Source organism: Erinaceus europaeus (assembly GCF_950295315.1).
Source record: "Erinaceus europaeus chromosome 6 unlocalized genomic scaffold, mEriEur2.1 SUPER_6_unloc_3, whole genome shotgun sequence".
NCBI lineage: Eukaryota > Metazoa > Chordata > Mammalia > Eulipotyphla > Erinaceidae > Erinaceus > Erinaceus europaeus.
Genome location: NW_026647136.1, coordinates 1,387,276 through 1,403,778, shown reverse-complemented (window position 1 = coordinate 1,403,778; position 16,503 = coordinate 1,387,276).

Genomic DNA, 16,503 nt, shown 5'->3' with positions numbered 1-16,503 from the left:
GTGGGGGTGGTGGCAGGGGGTTAGGGCAGGTCTCCCTGCTGGATGGTGAGATGGCATCTGGGCTGTCCCTGGGCCCCCAGGGCTGAAGTGTAGACACAGGGTGGCAGTAAAGTAGCACAGGGAGGCACACAGTAGATGTTAGTTGGGGAGCTGAGGGAGAGAGGGCAAGTGGAAAGGGGGCAACATTGAGGAGGGGTCTGGACTAGAGAGTGGGGGGAGCTGGAGGCATGGAATGTCCCAGGAATCAGGGACTGACAGGAACAGATTCCTGCACCCACCCACTGGATAGAAGCTGCAGCAGCCAGGGCAGCAGCCCTGGCTTGCCTAGGCCAAGGGCCCTGAGTGAGTCCCTCTGAGGATGAGGAAGAGGAGGACGGGGTGGAGGAGGAGGAAGAGGAGGAGGAAGAGGAGGAAGAGGAGGAGGAAGAAGATGAGGAGGAGGTGGCAGAGGAGGAGGAGGAGGGGCAGGAGGGCAGCTGTCAGTAGGCAACGTGATTAATATAGGCCTCCATTACGGAGGCATGTGTCAAGGCAGGCACCCACCAACCCTCAGGGGCAGCTCAGGGCACCCAGGGTACTGGTGTGGGTATCTCTGCGGTGGGCACTGACAGTCAGTTAGCAAGACTGTGTGTCAGTGCACAGGGGCCTGGCGGGACTTGGTCCCCAGCCCTGGGTTGTCAGATGCCAGCCCCATGCCCAGACACACACCAATTTGCACATAGCCCCTTGGCCCGGCCGACCTGCACGTGCTTTGGCCTGGGGCTCTGGCTCTGGTGGCTGGCCACCACCCCTCAGGTCAAGTTCAGGGTGGGGGTCATGGCTGCTGGTCAACTGGATGGGCGGGGTCACCTTGGCCTAGCAACCACAGGAGCCCTCATTGATGTCCTAGCCCCTGGCATTCTGGGCTGGCCACACTGGCACTGGGCAGACCAACTGCCCTGCCACTAGGTCAGCCAGCAACGCCCAGACGCCTGGGCCCTGGCACAGAGAGAGAGAAGGATGGGAAGAAAGTGCTGACCGACGAGGGACCTCAGGGACCTCTAGAAGCCAAGAGAAAACAGGTCGAGGTCTGCCCGGGATTCAGGGATCCCAGGCCAGAGCTGCCTGCATGCCTGCCTGCCTTCCTGGATGTCTGTATGCTGCCTTTGTCCAGGTAGGTTTCTCAGGTCCCCTCCACTCCTGTCCTCTCCTGTCCTCACCATCCACTCCCCTCTCCTCTCCTCTGCACTTTGCTACTCTCCTTTGTCTGTCCTCTCTTCCACGTGCCCTGTTCAACAGCTCCAGCACTTGTGATGGTTCTCCAGTGACAGCTGTTCGCAACCCCTTCCACCTCCTCCCTGCCACTGACGTGACCCAGCTCACAGGGTCTCCACTCAACCCACCCACACCTACACCCCCCAACACATTCCCTGGTTCAGCCCATCTGCCCTATTCAGCTGAACTAGCCCCTTTGCAACCTACCTATGCATCCTTGTTTGTCTACACCATTCAAGGAGAGATCTCCTTTTGTACTTAGCTTGGTTGACTGGTGGATGTATGGATGGATGGATGCATAGATGGATGGGTAGCTGGATGGGTGGATGGATAGATGGACAGGTCAATGGATTGGTTTTGTAGAGGGAGAGTACCATCTAGGGGTACAGTAGACCGCTGGTGTCAGAGCCCTAGTCTATGTCAAATGGAAAACATGAATTCATCAATAACAAAAATGAATAACCACCTAAATAAATAAATAAATATAAAAACTGGGTTAAAAAATACATGGCGTCTTTGCATTTCTGCATATGGTATGCTGTGAGTATCTTAACAAGGAAAGCATTGTCCTGAGTAGCCCCTTTGAAGAAGAGGAATATTTCATTTTCCGTTTTCTTTTTTGACTTTCCATTTTCTTAATTATTTATTGGAATAAAAAGACAGGAATTGAGAGGGAAGGGAGGGATAGAGAGTTTGAGACACAGAGATAGACACCTGCAGCACTTCTGCACCACTTGTAAAGATTTCCCCCGGCAGGTGGGGACCAGGGTGTTGAAGCCCAGTCCTCCTGCATTGTAACATGAGTGCTTCACTGGGTGTGGCACCACCTGGTACCCTTGATGTGATATTGTTTTTAGCATGGAATATTAATTCTCGTGGCAAGGTAATAAATAAATAAATGAAGAAATAAAGAAAAGTGCATTGACATTAACTCAGTGGAAACACACAGGGACATATACATCTCTGTTACCTGTATTACTTATTCATTGATTGATTGATTGCTTCAAGGGGTTATTGCCACAGCTCAGTGCCTGCGCCATGAATAATCCACATCTCCTGCACTCCATTTGTTCCCCCTTCGCTGCCCTTGTTGCTTGGTCACTGTGGTGTTTCTTGTTGCTGTTGTTGTTCTTACTGACACTTGCATCGGACAGAGAGAAAAGGAGAGAGCAGGGGAAATACAGAGTGGGAGAGAAACATAGAGCTCCTAAAGACCTGCTTCACCTCCTTTAAAGCGACTTCCCTGCAGGTGGAGTTCTGGGCGCCACACCCCAGACCCTTCCACCTGTCCCCTCTTTTCGTGAGCGCCACAAGCCCTTAACCCTCTGACATACCGCCAAACCTCCCTGCATTAACTTTAGAAGGCAATATGAACTGCCTCGTTTTGAATCCTCATTATTCTGAGGATCAGTCTTGGAGACAGTGTGATGACACGACACACGGAGATCTCTGGTATCAGAGAGCACCTGGAACAGCAGCTGGGGCTCTAGTGCTATTGCAGGAGCAAGTCTCCATCCACATTCCATGGAGTCCACCTGCCTGCACCTTGGTCCTTTTCCCTCCAAAAAAGGTTTTTTCCCTTTTTTCACTGAGAAACAGGCAGCAGACAGGTTACCCAGGCATGGGAAAAAATATATATAAAAAGCTCTTTTTTTTTTTTTTTTTTTTTTAACCATATCGAATAACCATCTTCTGGGAAGTACAGGTTTTAACCTGAAAACTCTGTCTGTCTGTCTCCTAGTGCACAGAAAGAGCCCCTATCCCAGCCAGATCTCACGCTCAGACGGGGTGTTTCTGCCAGTCAAAGGTCTGCACAGCGCACTACGGGTTGAGCGGCCTGAGACCCAAATGTTACATTGTGGTTGGACTGTTTGCAGTTCTTGCTCCCCAGGACATTGGACTATCTTAACTCCCTCCCTTACAGCATGAAAAAAAGACTCTTGACATACTTGGAGCAAATGAAGTTGGGGTGAGGGGAGCTGGTTGCATGTCTGCGCTGCTCAAACCCAGGTGTCTGTGGGGGGCTGTAGCAGAGGCTGTATGGGGGCTAGGGGGAAAAAGGAGACTGTGTCAGAGGCAGGCTGCCAGCAGGGGAGCCTGTGAGTGTCTGCAGGGATGTGTGTGTGTATGGTGGCAGGGGGTTAGGGCAGGTCCCCCTGCTGGATGGTGAGATGGAGCTGGGCTGGCCCTGGGCACCCAGGGCTGAAGGTCAGAAGCAGGGTGGAAGTAAAGTAGCACAGGAAGGCACACAGTAGATTTTACTTGGGGATCCACGGGACAGAGGGCAAGGGGAAAGGGGGCATCCTTAAGGAAGTGTCTGGACTAGAGAATGGGGGGAGCTGGAGGCATGGAATATCCCAGGAACCAGGGACTAACTGGAACAGATTCCTGCACCCACCCACTGGATAGAAGCTACAACAGCCAGGGCAGCAGCCCTGGCTTGCCTAGGCCAAGGGCCCTGAGTGAGTCCCTCTGAGGATGAGGAAGAGGAGGAGGAGGTGGAGGAAGAATAGGAGGAGGAGGAGCAGGAAGAAGAGGAGGAGGAGGAGGAAGAGGAGGGTGAAAAGGGGCAGGAGGGCAGCTGTCAGTAGGCAACGGGATTAATAGAGGCCTCCATTACAGAGGCATGTGTCCAGGCAGGCACACACCAACCCTCAGGGGCAGCTCAGGGCACCCAGGCACCTGGTGTGGGTATCTCTTGGGCAGGGACTGTAAGTCAGTCAGCAAGACTGGGTGTCAGTGCATATGGTGGGACAGGGCCGTGGCGGACCCTGGTCCCCAGCCCTGGGCTGTCAGATGCCAGCCCCATGCCCAGACACACACCAATCTGCCCATAGCCCCTTGGCCAGGCCTAACGACCAGCACCTGCTTTGGCCTGGGCCTCTGGATTTGGTGGCTGGCCACCACCCCTCAGGTCAAGTTCAGGGTGGGGGTCATGGCTGCTGGTCAACTGGATGGGCGGGGTCACCATGGCCTAGCAACCACAGGAGCCCTCTGTGATGTCCTATCCCCTGGCAATCTGTGATGGCCACATTGCCACTGGGCAGCCCAACTGCCCTGCCACTAGGTCAGGCAACAGCGGACAGATACCTGGTCCCTGGCACAGAGAGATGGAAGGATGGGAAGACAGTGCTGACCGACGAGGGACATCAGGGACGGCAGCCAAGAGAAGACAGGTGGAGGTGCGCCCGGGATCCAGGGATCCCAGGCCAGAGCTGCCTGCATGCCTGCCTGCCTTCATTGAGGTCTGTATGCTGCCTTTGTCCAGGTAGGTTTCTCAGGTCCCCTCCACTCCTGTCCTCTCCTGTCCTCTCCTGTCCTCACCATCCTCTCCCCTCTCCTCTCCCCTGCACTTTGCTTCTTTCCTTTGTCTGTCCACTCTTCAGGGTGCCCTGCTCACCAAATCCAGCACTTGTGATGGTTCTCCAGTGACAGCTTTTCACAACCCTTTCTACCCCCTGCCTGCCCCTAACGGGACCCAGCACACAGGGTCTCCAGCTCAACCCACCCACACCCACACCCACACCCACACGCCCGAACACATTCCCTGGTTCAGCCCTTCTGCCCTATTCAGCCAAACTGGCCCATTTGCAACCTACCTGTGCATCGTTGATTGTCTTCACCATTCAAAGAGAATTCTCCTTTAGTTCTTAGCTTGGTTGACTGGTGGATGGATGGATGGATGGATGGATGGATGGATGGATGGATGGACGGATGGATGGATAGATGGATGGTGGATTTATGGATGGACAGGTCAATGGATCGGTTTTGTAGAGGGAGAGTACCATCTAGGGGTACTGGAGACCGCTGGTGTCAGATCCTTTGTCAATGTCAAATGTAAAACATTAATTCATCAATAACAAAAATGAATAAGCACCTAAATAAATAAATAAACTGGGTTAAAAAATACATGGTGTTTTTGCCTTTCTGCATATGGTGTGCTGTGAGGATCTTAACAAGGAAAGCATTGTCCTGATTAGCCCATTTAAAGTAGTGGAATATTTCCTTTTCCTTTTTCTTTTTTTACTTTTTATTTTCTTGATTATTTATTGGAATAAATAAACAGGAATTGAGAGGCAAGGGAGGGAGAGAGAGTTTGAGACACAGAGAGAGACACCTGCAGCACGTCTGCACCACTTGTAAGATTTCCCCTGGCAGGTGGGGAACAGGGTGTTGAAGCCCAGTCCTCCTGCATTGTAACATGAGTGCTTAACTGGGTGTGGCACCACTTGGTACCCTTGATGGGACACTTTTTTTTAGGAATGAAAAGAAATTCTTGTGGCAAGGTAATAAATAAATGAAGAAGTAAATAAAAGTGCATTTACATTAACTCATTGGAAACACACAGGGACATATACGTCTCTGTTACCTGTATTAATTCTTCATTTATGGATTGATTGCCTCAAGGGGTTATTGCCACAGCTCAGTGCCTGTGCCACAAATAATCCGCAGCTCCTGCACTCGATTTGTACCCCATTTGTCGTGGTAGAGGCTGTAAGGTGGCTAGGGGGCAGAAGGAGACTGAGAGGCAGGCTGCAGGCAGGGGAGCCCATGAGTGTGTTTAGGGCTGTATTTGTGGGTGTGGTGGCAGGGGGTTAGGGCAGGTCCCCCTGATGGATGGTGAGATGGCAGCTGGGCTGGCCCTGGGCCCTCAGGGCTGAAGGGCAGAAGCAGGGTGGCAGTAATGTAGCGCAGGGAGGGTCACAGTAGATGTTAGTTGGGGAGCTGGGGGACAGAGGGCAAGGGGAAAGGGGGCATCCTTGAGGAGGGGTCAGGACTAGAGAGTGGGGGGAGCTGGAGACATGGAAGTTCCCAGGAACCAGGGACTGACAAGAACAGATTCCTGCACCCATCCACTGGATAGAAGCTGCAGCAGCCAGAGCACCAGCCCTGGCTTGCCTAGGCCAAGGGCCCTGAGTGAGTCCCTCTGAGGATGAGGAAGAGGAGGAGGAGGTGGAGGAGGAGGAGGAGGAGGAGGAGGAGGAGGAGGAGGAGGAGCAGGAAGAAGAGGAGGAGGAGGAGGAGGAGGGTGAGAAGGGGCAGGAGGGCAGCTGTCAGTAGGCAATGGGATTAATAGAGACCTCCATTATGGAGGCATGTGTCCAGGCAGGCACCCACCAACCCTCAGGGGCAGCTCAGGGCACCCAGGCACCTGGTGTGGGTATCTCTTGGGCAGGGACTGTAAGTAAGTCAGCAAGACTGTGTGTCAGTGCATATGGTGGGACAGGGTCCTGGCGGACCTTGGTCCCCAGCCCTGGGCTGTCAGATGCCAGCCCCATGCCCAGAAACACACCAATCTGCCCATAGCCCCTTGGCCCAACGTACCGACCAGCACCTCCTTTGGCCTGGGGCTCTGTCTCTGGTGGCTGGCCACCACCCCTCAGGTCAAGTTCAGGGTGGGGGTCATGGCTGCTGGTCAACGGGATGGGCGGGGTCCCCGTGGCCTAGCAACCACAGGAGCCCTCTGTGATGTCCTAGCCCCTGGCAATCTGTTTTGGCCACATTGGCACTGGACAGCCAAACTGCCCTGCCAATAGGTCAAGCAACAGCGCCCAGATGCCTGGGCCCTGGCACAGTGTGACCGAAGGATGGGAAGACAGTGCTGACCAACGAGGGAACTCAGGGCTGGCAGCCAAGAGAAGACAGGTCGAGGTGCGCCCGGGATCCAGGGAGCCCAGGCCAGAGCTGTCTGCATGCCTGCCTGCCTTCCTGGAGGTCTGTATGCTGCCTTTGTCCAGGTAGGTTTCTCAGGTCCCCTCCACTCCTGTCCTCTCCTGTCCTCACCATCCTCTCCCCTCTCCTCTCCCCTGCACTTTGATTCTCTCCTTTGTCTGTCCTGTCTTCTGCGTGCCCTACTCACCAAATCCAGCACTTGTGATGGTTCTCCAGTGACAGCTGTTCGCGACCCCTTCCACCCCCTGCCTGCCCCTGACGTGACCCAGCTCACAGGGTCTCTGGCTCACCCCACCCACACCAACACCCACACGCCCCAACACATTCCCTGGTTCAGCCCTTCTGCCCTTTACAGCCAAACTGGCCCATTTGCAAGCTACCTGTGCATCGTTGATTGTCTTCACCATTCAAGGAGAGATCTCCTTTTGTTCTTAGCTTGGTTGACTGGTGGATGGATGGATGGATGGATGGATGGACGGAAGTATGGATAGATGGATGGTGGATTTATGGATGGACAGGTCAATGGATCGGTTTTGTAGAGGCAGAGTACCATCTAGGGTTACTGGAGACCGCTGGTGTCAGATCCTTAGACAATGTCAAATGTAAAACATTAATTCATCAATAACAAAAATGAATAAGCACCTAAATAAATAAATAAATAAATAAATAAAAAACTGGGTTAAAAAATACATGGCGTCTTTGCCTTTCTGCATATGGATTGCTGTGACGATCTTAACAAGGAAAGCATTGTCCTGAATAGCCCATTTGAAGTCGTGGAATATTTCCTTTTCCTTTTTCTTTTATTACTTTCTATTTTCTTGATTATTCACTGGAATAAATAGACAGGAATTGAGAGGGAAGGGAGGGAGAGAGAGTTTGAGACACAGAGAGAAACACCTGCAGCACTTCTGCACCACTTGTAAAGATTTCCCCTGGCAGGTGGGGACCAGGGTGTTGAAGCCCAGTCCTCCTGCATTGTAACATGAGTGCTTTACTGGGTGTGGCACCACCTGGTACCCTTGATGGGACACTTTTTTTTAGCAATGAAAAGAAATTCTCGTGGCAATGTAATCAATAAATGAAGAAGTAAATAAAAGTGCATTTACATTAACTCAGTGGAAACACACAGGGACATATACGTCTCTGTTACCTGTATTACTTCTTCATTTATGGATTGATTGCCTCAAGGGGTTATTGCCACAGCTCAGTGCCTGCGCCACGAATAATCCGCAGCTCCTGCACTCCATTTGTATCCTTTTCGCTGCCCTTGTTGCTTGGTCTCTGTGGTGGTTATTGTTGTTGTTGTTGTGTTATTACTGACCGTGCATCAGACAGACACAAAAGGAGAGAGCAGAGGAAATACAGAGTGGGAGAGTAAGATAGAGCTCCTAAAGACAGGCTTCACCCCCTGTAAAGTGACTCCCCTGCAGGTGGCGGTCTGGGTGCCAGACCTCTGATCCTTCCACCTGTCCCCTCTTTTCGTGAGCGCCACAAGCCCTTAACCCTCTGACATACCGCCAAACATTCCTGGATTTTCTTTTGAAGGCAATATGACCTGCCTCGTTTTGAATCCTCATTATCCTGAGGGTCAGTCCTGGAGACAGTGTCATGACACGACACACGGAGATCTCTGGTATCAGAGAGCACCTGGAACAGCAGCTGGGACTCTAGTGATAGGGCAGGAGCAAATCCCCATCCACCCTTCACGGAGTCCACATGCCTGCATTTTGGTCCTTTTCCCTCCAAAAAAGATTTTTCCCTTTTTTCACTGAGAAACAGGCAGCAGACAGGTTACCGAGACAGGGGAAAAAAAATAAAAAGCCTTTTTTTTTTTTTAACCGAAGTGAATGACCATCTTCTGGGAAGTACAGGTTTTGAACCTGAAAACTCTGTCTGTCTGTCTCCTAGTCCACAGAAAGAGCCACTAGCCCAGCCAGATCTCACGCTCAGATGGGGTGTTTTTGCCAGTCAAAAGTCTGCACAGTGCACTAGGGATTGGACGGCCTGAGACCCAAATGTTACATTGTAGATGGACTGTTTGCAGTTCTTGCTCCCCAGGACATTTGGACTGTCTCAACTCCCTCCCCTACAGCATGAAAAAAAGACTCTTGACAACCTTGGAGCAAATGGAGTGGGGGCGAGGGGAGCTGTTTGCATGTCTGAGCTGCTGATGCCCAGATGTCTGTGGGGGGCCGTGGCAGAGTCTGTAAGGTGGCTAGGCGGCAGAAGGAGACTGTTTGAGAGGCAGGCTGCAGGCAGGGGAGCCCATGAGTGTGTTCAGGGCTGTGTTTGTGGGCGTGGTGGCAGGGGGTTAGGGCAGGTCCCCCTGCTGGATGGTGAGATGGCAGCTGGGCTGACCCCGGGCCCTCAGGGCTGAAGGTCAGAAGCAGGGTGGCAGTAAAGTAGCACAGGGAGAGTCACAGTAGATGTTAGTTGGGGAGCTGGGGGACAGAGGGCAAGGGGAAATGGGGCTTCCTTGAGGAGGGGTCAGGACTAGAGAGTGGGGGGAGCTGGAGGCATGGAAGGTCCCAGGAATCAGGGACTGACAGGAACAGATTCCTGCACCCACACACTGGATAGAAGCTGCAGCAGTCAGAGCACCAGCCCTGGCTAGCCTAGGCCAAGGGCCCTGAGTGAGTCCCTCTGAGGATGACGAATTGGAGGAGGAGTTGGAGTAGGAGGAGTAGGAGGAGTAAGAGGAGGAGGAGGAGGGGTAGGTGGGCAGCTGACAGTAGGCAAGGGATTAGTTGAGGCCTCCATTATGGAGGCATGTGTCCATGCAGGCACCCACCAAACCTCAGGGACAGCTCAGGGCACCCAGGGACCTGGTGTGGGTATGTCTGGGGCAGGGACTGTCAGACAGTCAGCAAGACTGTGTCAGTGCACATGGTGGAACAGGGGCCTGGCGGTACTTGGTCCCCAGCCCTGGGCTGTCAAATGCCAGCCCCTTGCCCAGACAAACACCAATCTACCTATACCCCCTTGGCCAGGCTGACCTCTACCTGCTTTGGCCTGGGGCTCTGGCACTGGTGGCTGGCCACTATCCTCACGTCAAGTTCAGGGTGGTGATCATGGCTGCTGGTCCACTGGATGTGTGGGGTCCCCGTGGCCTAGCAACCACTGGAGCCCTCTGTGATGTCCTAGCCCCTGGCATTCTGTGCTGGCCACACTGGCAGTGGGCAGCACAACTGCCCTGACACTAGGTCAGCCAGCAGCGCCCAGACGCCTGGGCCCTGGCACAGAGGGACGGAAGGATGGGAAGACAGTGCTGACTGACGAGGGACCTAAGGGACCTCTAGCAGCCAAGAGAAGACAGGTGGAGGTGCGCCCGGGAACCAGGGATCCCAGGCCAGAGCTGCCTGCATGCCTGCCTGCCTTCCTGGATGTCTTTATGCTGCCTTTGTCCAGGTAGGTTTCTCAGTTCCCCTCCACTCCTGTCCTCTCCTGTCCTCTCCTGTCCTCACCATCCACTCCCCTCTCCTCTCCTCTGCACTTTGATTCTCTCCTTTGTCTGTCCTCTCTTCCGGGTGCCCTGCTCAACAGCTCCAGCACTTGTGATGGTTCTCCAGTGACAGCTGTTCGCAACCCCTTCCACCCCCTCCCAGGCCCTGACATGACCCAGAACACAGGGTCTCAGGCTCACCCCAACCACACCCACACCCCCCCCACACATTCCCTTGTTCAGCCCCTCTGCCCTATTCAGCTGAACTGGCCCTTTTGCAACCTACCTATGCATCATTGTTCATCTTCACCATTCAAGAAAAGGTCTCCTTTTGTACTTAGCTTGGTTGACTGGTGGATGGATGGATGGATGGATGGATAGCTGGATGGATAGCTGGATGTGTGGATGGATGGATGGACAGGTCAAAGGATTGGTTTGTAGAGGCAGAGTACCATCTAGGTGTACTTGAGACCGCTGGTTTCAGAGCCCTAGTCTATGTCAAATGGAAAACATGAATTCATCAATAACAAAAATGAATAACCACATAAATAAATAAATAAATATAAAAACTGCGTTAAAAATACATGGCATCATTGCCTTTCTGTATATGGTATGCTGTGAGGATCTTAACAAGGAAATCATTTTCCTGAGTAGCCCCTTTGAAGTAGTGGAATATTTCATTTTCCATTTTTTTTGACTTTCCATTTTCTTGATTATTTATTGGAATGAAAATACAGGAATTGAGAGGGAACGGAGTGATAGAGAGTTTGAGACACAGAGAGAGACACTTGCAGCACTTCTGCACCACTTGTAAAGATTTCCCCCGGCACGTGGGAAAAGTGTCTTGAAGCCCAGTCCTCCTGCATTGTAACATGAGTGCTAAAATGGGTGTGGTACCACTTGGTACCCTTGATGGGACACTGTTTTTAGCAAGGAATAGAAATTCTCGTGGCAAGGTAATAAATAAATGAAGAAATAAATAAAAGTGCATTGACATTAACTCAGTGGAAACACAAAGGGACATATACATCTCTGTTACCTGTATTACTTATTCATTGATTGATTGATTTCCTCAAGGGGTTATTGCCACAGCTCAGTGCCTGTGCCACGAATAATCCACAGCTCCTGCACTCCATTTGTTCCCCTTTCGCTGCCCTTGTTGCTTGGTCACTGTGGTGGTTATTGTTGCTGTTGTTGTTCTTACTGACACTTGCATCGGATAGAGAGAAAAGGCGAGAGCAGGGGAAATACAGAGTGGGAGAGAAAGATAGAGTCCCTAAGACCTGCTTCACCCCCTGTAAAGCGACTCCCCTGCAGGTGGGGGTCTGGGCACCACACCCCAGACCCTTCCACCTGTCCCCTCTTTTCATGAGCGCCACAAGCCCTTAACCCTCTGACTTACCGCCAAACCTCCCTGGATTTACTTTTGAAGGCAATATGACCTGCCTCGTTTTGAATCCTCATTATCCAGAGGGTCAGTCCTGGAGACAGTGTCATGACACGACACACGGAGATCTCTGGTATCAGAGAGCACCTGGAACAGCAGCTGGGGCTCTAGTGCCAGGGCAGGAGCAACTCCTCATCCACCCTCCACGGAGTCCACCTGACTGCATTTTTGTCCTTTTCCCTCCAAAAAAGATTTTTCCCTTTTTTCACTTTGAAACAGGCAGCAGACAGGTTACCAGGCTGGGCGAAAAAAATAAAAAGCCTTTTTTTTTTAAACCGAAGTGAATGACCATCTTCTGGAAAGTATAGGTTTTGAACCTGAAAACTCTGTCTGTCTGTCTCTTAGTCCACAGAAAGAGCCACTAGCCCAGCCAGATCTCACGCTCAGATGGGGTGTTTTTGCCAGTCAAAGGTCTGCACAGCACACTAGGGATTGGGCGGCAGGAGACCCAAATATTACATTGTAGATGGACTGTTTGCAGTTCTTGCTCCCCAGGACATTGGACTGTCTCAACTCCCTCCCCTACAGCATGAAAAAAAGACTCTTGACAACCTTGGAGCAAATGGAGTGGGGGTGAGGGGAGCTGTTTGCATGTCTGTGCTGCTGATGCCCAGGTGTCTGTGGGGGGCCGTGGCACAGGCTGTAAGGGGGCTAGGGGGCAGAAGGAGACTGTTTGAGAGGCAGGCTACAGGCAGGGGAGCCCGTGAGTGTGTGCAGGGCTGTGTGTGTGGGTGTGGTGGCAGGGGGTTAGGGCAGGTCCCCCTCTGGATGGTGAGATGGCAGGGGGGCTGGCCCTGGGCCCTCAGGGCTGAAGGGCAGAAGCAGGGTGGCAGTAAAGTAGCACAGGGAAGCACACAGTAGATGTTAGTTGGGGAGCTGGGGGACAGAGGGCAAGGGAAAAGGGGACATCCTTGAGGGGGGGTCTGGACTAGAGAGTGCGGGGAGCTGGAGGCATGGAAGGTCCCAGGAATCAGGGACTGACAGGAACAGATTCCTGCACCCACCCACTGGATAGAAGCTGCAGCAGCCAGAGCAGCAGCCCTGGCTTGCCTAGGCCAAGGGCCCTGATTGAGTCCCTCTGAGGATGAGGAAGAAGAGGAGGAGGTGGAGGAGGAGGAGGAGAAGGAGGAGGAGGAGGAGGGGCAGGAGGGCAGCTGTCAGTAGGCAACGGAATTAATAGAGGCCTCCATTATGGAGGCATGTGTCCAGACAGGCACCCACCAACCCTCAGGGGCAGCTCAGGGCACCCAGGGACCTTTTGTGGGTATCTCTGGGGCGTGAACTGTCAGTCAGTCAGCAAGACTGTGTGTCAGTGCACATGGTGGGACAGGGGCCTGGCGGACCTTGGTCCCCCGCCCGGGCTGTCAGATGCCAGCCCCATGCCCAGACACACACCAATCTGCCCATAGCCCCTTGGCCCGGCCGACCAGCACCTGCTTTGCCCTGGGGCTCTGGCTCTGGTGGCTGGCCACCACCCCTCAGGTCAAGTTCAGCATGGGGGTCATGGCTGCTGGTCAACTGGATGGGCAGGGTCCCCGTAGCCTATCAACCACAGGAGCCCTCTGTGATGTCCTAGCCCCTGGCAATCTGTGCTGGCCACACTGGCACTGGGTAGCCCAACTGCCCTGCCACTAGGTGAGGCAACAGCGCCCAGACGCCTGGGCCCTGGCACAGAGGGACAGAAGGATGGGAAGACAGTTCTGACCGAAGAGGGACCTCAGGGCTGGCAGCCAAGAGAAGACAGGTGGAGGTGTGCCCGGGATCCAGGGAGCCCAGGCCAGAGCTGCCTGCATGCCTGCCTGCCTTCCTGGATGTCTGTATGCTGCCTTTGTCCAGGTAGGTTTCTCAGGTCCCCTCCACTCCTGTCCTCTCCTGTCCTCTCCTGTCCTCACCATCCTCTCCCCTCTCCTCTCCTCTGCACTTTGCTTCTCTCCTTTGTCTGTCCTCTCTTCCAGGTGCCCTGCTCACCAGCTCCAGCACTTGTGATGGTTCTCCAGTGACAGCTGTTCGCATCCCCTTCCACCCCCTGCCTGCCCCTAATGTGACCCAGCTCACAGGGTCTCCGGCTCATTCCACCCAAACCCACACGCCCCAACAAATTCCCTGGTTCAGCCTCTCTGCCCTATTCAGCCAAACTGGCCCCATTGCAACCTACCTGTGCATCGTTGATTCTCTTCACCATTCAAGGAGAGATCTCCTTTTGTACTTAGCTTGGTTGACTGCTGGATGGATGGATGGATGGATGGATGGATGGATGGATGGATGGATGGATAGATGGATGGGTGGATGGATGGATGGACAGGTCAATGGATCGATTTTGTAGAGGGAGAGTACCATCTAGGGGTACTGGAGACCCCTGGTGTCAGATCCTTAGTCAATGTCAAATGTAAAACATTAATTCATCAATAACAAAAATGAGTAAGCACCTAAATAAATAAATAAATGTAAAATCTGTGTTAAAAAATACATGGTGTCTTTGCCTTTCTGCATATGGAATGCTGTGAGGATCTTAACAAGGAAAGCATTTTCCTGAGTAGCCCATTTGAAGTCGTGGCATATTTCTTTTCCTTTTTCTTTTATTACTTTCTATTTTCTTGATTATTCACTGGAATAAATAGACAGGAATTGAGAGGGAAGGGAGGGAGAGAGAGTTTGAGACACAGAGAGAAACACCTGCAGCACTTCTGCACCACTTGTAAAGATTTCCCCTGGCAGGTGGGGACCAGGGTGTTGAAGCCCAGTCCTCCTGCATTGTAACATGAGTGCTTAACTGGGTGTGGAACCACCTGGTACCCTTGATGGGGCACTTTTTTTTAGCAATGAAAAGAAATTCTCCTGGCAAGGTAATAAATAAATGAAGAAGTAATTAAAAGTGCATTTACATTAACTCAGTGGAAACACACAGGGACATATACGTCTCTGTTACCTGTATTACTTCTTCATTTATGGATTGATTGCCTCAAGGGGTTATTGCCACAGCTGAGTGCCTGCGCCACGAATAATCCACAGCTCCTGCACTTCATTTGTTCCCCTTTCGCTGCCCTTGTTGCTTGGTCACTGTGGTGGTTATTGTTGTTGTTGTTGTTGTTGTTGTTGTTACTGACCTTGCATCTGACAGACACAAAAGGAGAGAGCAGAGGAAATACAGGGTGGGAGAGAAAGATAGAGCTCCTAAAGACCTGCTTCACCCCCCGTAAAGCGACTCCCTGGCAGGTGGCGGTCTGGGGGCCAGACCCCAGATCCTTCCACCTGTCCCCATTTCTTGAGCGCCACAAGCCCTTAACCCTCTGACTTACTGCCAAACATCCCTGGATTTACTTTTGAAGGCAATATGACCTGCCTCGTTTTGAATCCTCATTATCCTGAGGGTCAGTCCTGGAGACAGTGTCATGACACGACACACGGAAATCTCTGGTATCAGAGAGCACCTGGAACAGCAGCTGGGGCTCTAGTGCCAGGGCAGGAGCAACTCCTCATCCACCCTCCACGGAGTCCACCTGACTGCATTTTGGTCCTTTTCCCTCCAAAAAAGATTTTTCCCTTTTTTCACTTTGAGACAGGCTGCAGACAGGTTACCCAGGCTGGGCGAAAAAGATAAAAAGCCTTTTTTATTTTTTTATTTTTTATTTTTTAAACCGAAGTGAATGACCATCTTCTGGAAAGTATAGGTTTTGAACCTGAAAACTCTGTCTGTCTGTCTCTTAGTCCACAGAAAGAGCCACTAGCCCAGCCAGATCTCACGCTCAGATGGGGTGTTTTTGCCAGTCAAAGGTCTGCACAGCACACTAGGGACTGGGCGGCAGGAGACCCAAATGTTACATTGTAGATGGACTGTTTGCAGTTCTTGCTCCCCAGGACATTGGACTGTCTCAACTCCCTCCCCTACAGCATGAAAAAAAGACTCTTGACAACCTTGGAGCAAATGGAGTGGGGGTGAGGGGAGCTGTTTGCATGTCTGTGCTGCTGATGCCCAGGTGTCTGTGGGGGGCCGTGGCACAGGCTGTAAGGGGGCTAGGGGGCAGAAGGAGACTGTTTGAGAGGCAGGCTACAGGCAGAGGAGCCCGTGAGTGTGTGCAGGGCTGTGTGTGTGGGTGTGGTGGCATGGGGTTAGGGCAGGTCCCCCTCTGGATGGTGAGATGGCAGCTGGGCTGGCCCTGGGCCCTCAGGGCTGAAGGGCAGAAGCAGGGTGGCAGTAAAGTAGCAGAGGGAAGCACAAAGTAGATGTTAGTTGGGGAGCTGGGGGACAGAGGGCAAGGGGAAAGGGGGCATCCTTGAGGAGGGGTCTGGACTAGAGAGTGGGGGGAGCTGGAGGCATGGAAGGTCCCAGGAATCAGGGACTGACAGGAACAGATTCCTGCACCCACCCACTGGATAGAAGCTGCAGCAGCCAGAGCAGCAGCCCTGGCTTGCCTAGGCCAAGGGCCCTGATTGAGTCCCTCTGAGGATGAGGAAGAAGAGGAGGAGGTGGAGGAGGAGGAGGAGAAGGAGGAGGAGGAGGAGGGGCAGGAGGGCAGCTTTCAGTAGGCAACGGAATTAATAGAGGCCTCCATTATGGAGGCAAGTGTCCAGACAGGCACCCACCAACCCTCAGGGGCAGCTCAGGGCACCCAGGGACCTGGTGTGGGTATCTCTGGGGCGGGAACTGTCAGTCAGTCAGCAAGACTGTGTGTCAGTGCACATGGTGGGA